Source organism: Cebus imitator, unplaced genomic scaffold, assembly GCF_001604975.1.
Source record: "Cebus imitator isolate Cc_AM_T3 unplaced genomic scaffold, Cebus_imitator-1.0 Scaffold257, whole genome shotgun sequence".
In the NCBI taxonomy this organism is placed as follows: Eukaryota; Metazoa; Chordata; class Mammalia; order Primates; family Cebidae; genus Cebus; species Cebus imitator.
This window is the reverse complement of record NW_016107572.1, coordinates 1114661-1120784: the sequence shown is the minus strand read 5'-3', so window position 1 is coordinate 1120784 and position 6124 is coordinate 1114661. Positions and strand designations below refer to the sequence as shown.

The following is a 6124-nucleotide window of genomic DNA, read 5'->3' as shown; positions in this document are numbered from 1 at the left end:
TAGCTGGGATTACAGGCACATGCCACCATGCCCAGCTGATTTTTTGTATTTTTAGTAGAGACGGGGTTTCACCATGTTGACCAGGATGGTCTCGATCTCTTGACCTTGTGATCCACCTGCCTCGGCCTCCCAAAGTGCTGGGATTGCAGGCGTGAGCCACCCCGCCCAGCCCAGATGTGGCTCTTTTCTTGATATAGGTAAGTATAAAAAGCCTCTTAAGTGAGTACTGCATGTTATTCAATAGAATCATCCCAGGTGGGAGAAAAGAAAACAGAGACCAGAAACCAAGTCTGGCCAGTGTCCCAAAGCTAGTTACCTTTAAGGGGACAGTCTGGTTATCACTTGAGTGTGCTGCTTTTACATTACAGTGAATGATCATCTTGCAGGTAGGCAGAAGGAACAACTTTATCTTAATTCTGCTTTTCTATACAAGCACAGACATCTATAAAAAACTTCCATCTGGCCGGATGTGGTAGCTCACGCCTGTCTGTAATCCCAGCACTTTGGGAGGCCGATGCAGGTGGATTACGAGGTCAGGAGATCCAGACCATCCTGGTCAACATGGTTAAACCCCGCGTCTACTAGATATACAAAAATTAGCGCGTGGTGGCGTGCCTGTGTTCCCAGCTACTTGGGAGGCTGAGGCAGGAGAATCGCTTTAACCTGGGAGGTGGAGGTTGCAGTGAGCAGAGATTGCCACTCCACTCCAGCCTGGTGACAGAAAGAGACTCTATCTCAAAAAAAAAACCAAAAAACACACACACACACAAAACAACAACAACAACAACAAAACACATGGAGACAGCTTTTTAAACAAAAGGAGGCCCATTTCCTGGTACAACACAAGTGAATTAAATGTAGAATTGTAAACCCTGACTGATGTCTACACCCACCGAGCTCAGTCTTGTGAACCACTCCCTAGCCCCCAACCCAACTTGCAATTTGCCATCTGAAAGCTATCCCGAGACCCTCAGGCACTCTGTACAACTGCAGCAGTGGGTTCTTCTCAGTAGGCCTGCCCTGGGCCATCAGAAAGACCCACCAGGAATCCGGGTCAGGCCCTTCAATCCAACAGTTCAGTCTGAGGGCTCCTCACCGCCCTCTCTTCCTCTCCCTCAGCCCTTCTGATGGCTCTGCCCAGCCATGCACCCTGGGAACGACCGTCAGCACCCTCGTGGAGGCTACGAGGTAGACAGAGGGTCTCTCGGTGCCAGCAGCCGCCTCCGGGTCACTAAGACGTTGTAGATGCGGACATGTCACAATCACCTGCGGGGCTGCAATACCAGGAGGCGAAGGGAGTGTGCTTGGGTCGGGAAGGGGCGGGTGGCTGCGAACAGGATCCTGAAAGAGGTCTCTTTTACCGGGAAATTGACTGGAATGTAGTTATCCCGGACTCCGGTGCCCGGAAACGCTTGCAGAGTAGTTTAGGATGTTGGGGTAGGCTCGCTGAGGCCAGGGGAGAGCACTTTTCTTGATGTTTAGTCCCCAGCAGCCCCTCACGGGCGGGACGGACAGTCTTCGGGTTCCCGGCCCTCTGCGGTGGGACGGATCCCAGCGCTGCAGGTGCTCTGTGCACCCTCAGAGCGTACCCGCCTCGGGCCCGAGCGCGGTGAGTCGCGGGTGCGGTCGGTGGAAACGCAGTTTTCCCACGGAGGGAGGGAGAAGCGCAACAGCGTCTCCTCCCCCTACCTCACCCCATTCACCCGTGGGGTCTGGGGGAGACCGCGGGGGACCGGCGTGTGTGGTCTCCCGACGCAGCTCGACTCTATTTTGGCGGCGGCCGGCGGAGGGGCGGGGGGCGCAGCGGGAGCCCAAGACCGCCCGCGAGGGCGCGAACCCCGGAGCGCGCGTCCCCCGTGCGCGCGCGCAGTCCGCGTCTCCGGCCCGAGCGCGCTCCAGCTTTGCCCCCCACGCGGAGCCGGAGCCGCGCGGAGCTCCCGGGAGGGACGCCTCGCCCAGCCCGCGGCGGGTCTGCCGGACGGAGGAGAAGCGAGGCCGCTCTGTGCTTCTCTCTCGTCTTTCCTGTGCCTGTCTTTTCTGTTATCTGCAGAGCAGTTGATTCTGCGTTACACCCCGCTTGCCTTCCCCGTGTTTTCTTGTTCGTAAGTACAGAACGTTTTTGGTAAACATTTCCTCAAGTGATACACTTTAGGGTGTAGGTGGCCCATAAAAAAAGCAGTCACTGCGTTCTGTGGAGTCAGCTGACGAGGAAGGAAAAAAGACGAAAACTCAAGCCTTGATTTTCTTTCATGTTACAACGGAGCTGAGATTCAAAGCTCAAGACAGAACCCTCCAAATTCGGAGGGAAACTCCGATCCGAAAGACTAGGCAAGTGCTACAAGAAAAGGCATAGGTCCTTCAAAAACTGGGGAAAGGAAGAAGGGCATGATTGCCAACAGACAGATAATTACAGACCACTGGGAATCACATCCCTTTACTCCTTTACTTTTAGGATTAATTGAATGCAGTCTTGCTATAAAATTCACGAGTTCGTAACTCTATTTTATAAATGAAAAGTAGTTTTATTTACTTATTTCTGTTTGTAAAAACAAAATATACTCATTATTGCGAAAACCAGTAGCTCTTAACTTCAAATCCTTTACTAATGATGGCCTAGTTTTTTGGGTTTTATTTATTTATTTATTTATTTATTTATATATTTTTGTGGAGGGGGCATGACTTTCATTCACGAGGAAAATTAAATTGAAAATGTTTTACAGTGTAAACAGAGAATGAGACACCCTACTTTTGTTTGGCTTGCAAAGTAACAAATACTTGAAACCTATGTGTTAAACTTTGATCAATGATCATTCAATATGACTAACTTGTTTCAAATGGTTCAAATTTTAGCTTATTATTTCTGATTAAAAATCACAGAAAATATTAAGGTTGAAATTGATAAATTATAAATTATATTTTCTGGCTGTTTAGGCTAATAGAATGACACCAGTAAACACTAGATATAATGAATAATATTTATATGTTAAAATATCCATTTGCATTTTTTGAACTGCAAGAAAGATAAATGTGCAATATATATACATTGGCTTATTATGTGCTTTTAATAAACCTAATAGGAAAAGCTGTGACTGAAAATGCAAAATCTATCAGTGAGATTAAATATATGTATTAATGTAATAGCAGAATAAATAGATGATCAATAGAGCAACTACTACTTACCAATAGGTGTAAGTCCATGCTTTAAAGACTCTCGTAAATCTCCAGTATCTGAATTAGAAGACATTCTTAGTAAAATTATAGGCAATTCTTTGGCTTAAGGCAGAAATCATTGAGCAAAAGAAAAAGTGCAGCTTGTCAAATTTTGTGGCCTTGGGAAGGACACATCAGACTACATTTACTCTTAGTGAAAGTCAAGAAAAAGCAAAAGAGAAAAAAAAAAGGGGGAAAAAATCCAGAATTCATCAAGTTACAAGCAAGCCTTTCCCTGGACTCTGTACTTTTTCTAACATTAGTGACCTGCTGTAAACCATGTATCCAGTTTCATGATGGTTTCTAATCAGAAGAATGGAAACTTTTGATAGGCTTTGACTCATCACATGACTCTATGCAGGTTGATAAGAGGACCCTGTTATAAAGTGACAGCAAAAGAGATAAGAATTCTTGCCAGATAATGGCAAAGAAATGATTAACTCAGAAGTGGAGAGGTGCTATGCAGCACAGAGAGTGGAAAGTTGTAAAACTGAAGGGTCAGAAGATCAGACTCAGTGGATAAAACTCCAAACCAGCTAACTAACTTAGGCTAACTAAACTTTGGCTTGTGACATACCCCTTGATGTCATCACCTCTTTGCATAGAGGTGGACAGACATAGCTCTTCTGACCTCTGTAAATACATTTTAGATGATAACATTGACAGACATTAATTCTTTAAGTGATGACAAATGTGATCGACACTCTGAAACACTACAGGTAGCATTTCCAAGCTTATGGTCATTTATTTATTCATGTTGTGGTCAACCAACGTTTTTAACAGGCCTATTCATTAGATGAGGAGTTAACCTTAGGTTGTTCCTTTATTGATCATTTGGCTAAAATGCAACCTATGTCTTTATTCCAAAAAAGTAAAACTTATGCTTTGAGATTAATGCTGGCAAAATGATGAATATGTAATACATCTTTCATAAAGTTATTATTCTTAGGCCGGGCACGGTGGTTCATGCCTGTAATCTCAGCACTTTGGGAAGCCGAGGCAGGCGAACCACCTGAGTTCGGGAGTTCAAGACCAGCCTGGCCAACATGGTGAAACCCCATCCCTACTAAAAATGCAAAAATTAGCCAGGCACGATGGCACTCGCCTGTAATCCCAGCTGCTCAGGAGGCTGAGGCAGGAGAATCACTTGAACATGGGAGGCAGAGGTTGCAGTGAGCTGAGATCGCGCCACTGCATTCTAGCCTGGGTGACAGAGCAAGACTCCATCTCCAAAAACAACAATAACAATGAAAAAACAAAATAAAACAAAAACTATTTTTTATTTTTATTTTTTTTATTTTAAGACGGCGTTTCACCGTGTTGGTCAGGCTGGTGTTGAATTCCCGACTTCAGGTGATCCACATGCCTTGGCCTCCAAAGTGCTTGGATTACAGGCGTAAGCCACCATGCCCTGCCAAAAACATTTTTTTTTTTTTTTTTAAGTCTGGGTCTCGCTCTGTTGCCCAGGCTGCCATGCAGTGGCATGATCTTGGCTCACTGCAGTCCCCGCCTCCCAGTTTCAAGCAATTCTCCCGTCTCAGCCTCCCGAGCATCTGGGATTACAGGGGCACACCACCATGCCCAGTTAATTTGCATTTTTAGTAGAGACAGGGTTTCACCATGTTGGCCAGGCTGGTCTTGAACTACAGATCTCAGGTTATCCACCTACCTCGGCCTCCAAAAGTGCTGGGATTACAGGCATGAGCCACTGCACCCAGTCAAAACCCCCAATTTTGATATTGACACTTTTTTTGAAAGTAAGTAAATGCAGGTTGTATGTGTACAGATAATTTAAACTCAATATGTAAACATTTGTTGTAACAAAACTTCATATATCATATGATAGATTTAGCACTCTTTGTCCGAAGATTCACATTACAGAGTTTACGGCTCATGTATTTACTTAGAGATGGGATCTCACTCTGTGAGGCTGGAATGCAGAGTGGCACGGTCATAGCTCACTGCAACCTCAGACTCCTGGATTTAAGCAATCCTCCTGCCTCGGCCTCCTGAGTAACTAGGACTACAGGTATGTACCACCACACCTGGCTAATTTTTTTTTTTTTTCTGGCGTAAGGGGTACCTGACTAATTTTTAAAATTTTTATGTAGAGAACATGTGTTGCTATGTTGCACAGTTTGGTATCCTGGGCTCAAGCAATTCTCCTGCCTCAGCCTCCCAAAGTGCTGGGATTAAAGGTGTGAGCTACCTATAAACCCAGGTCAGTCCTTTTTTTTTCTCTTTGTTTTTTATTCACATTACTGTTAGGTATTTCCCCTCTTGCCTCACTTCATGTCAGTTGAATGTTGGAATACAGCATCTGTTTGTTTTTTTTTTTAATTATTATTATTATTTTTTTAAAGATGGGGTTTCACCATGATGGCCAGGCTGGTCTTGAAATCCTGACCTCAGGTGATCCACCCACCTCAGCCTCCCAAAGTGTTAGCATTACAGGCCTGAGCCACCACACCCAGCCTGAATACAGCATCTGAAAGTGCTCTCCACAACCTTTCAGCTGTGCTGCTGGCTCTGAACCTTACCTAAGGATAGCTTGCCTTTATCAGGTTTGGGTGGCTTGGGATCTGGGTGACCCCTGAAGTCAGAATCAGAAGTGGCCACAGCCGTGACTTGTGGTCTTCCGAGTATAGAAATGTCCCCAGTTGGATATCCTTACAGCCTCACAAAAGTAAGATTTATTGAGTAGACCTGTTCATGAAAGGTGGGTAGTTTCAAAGTGGCACTGGTTCCCACCAAGTGAAATAACTGGTAATCGTGGCCGTCGGTGGGGCCAGATCAACATGCTGATAAACATGCTGTTTTTCGTACACAGAACCAATCCAACCTACTTTTCATCAATAATACCATGTTAGGTATTATTTTCTTAGAAAGATATTTTTCTTTTTCTTTCTTTTCT

General features: G+C 45.1%; 1 protein-coding gene across 1 annotated transcript in view; it reads right to left on the bottom strand.

The window, feature by feature from the left end:
* Positions 1–3204, bottom strand: part of NR5A2 (nuclear receptor subfamily 5 group A member 2) — a 157327-nt gene extending 154123 nt beyond the window's left edge. Inside the window, exon 1 of the mRNA XM_037728154.1 lies at positions 3181–3204. The gene's annotated coding sequence lies outside the window, so the exon portion shown is untranslated. The remainder of the gene's footprint in view (positions 1–3180) is intronic.
* Positions 3205–6124: the final 2920 nt, after the last annotated feature.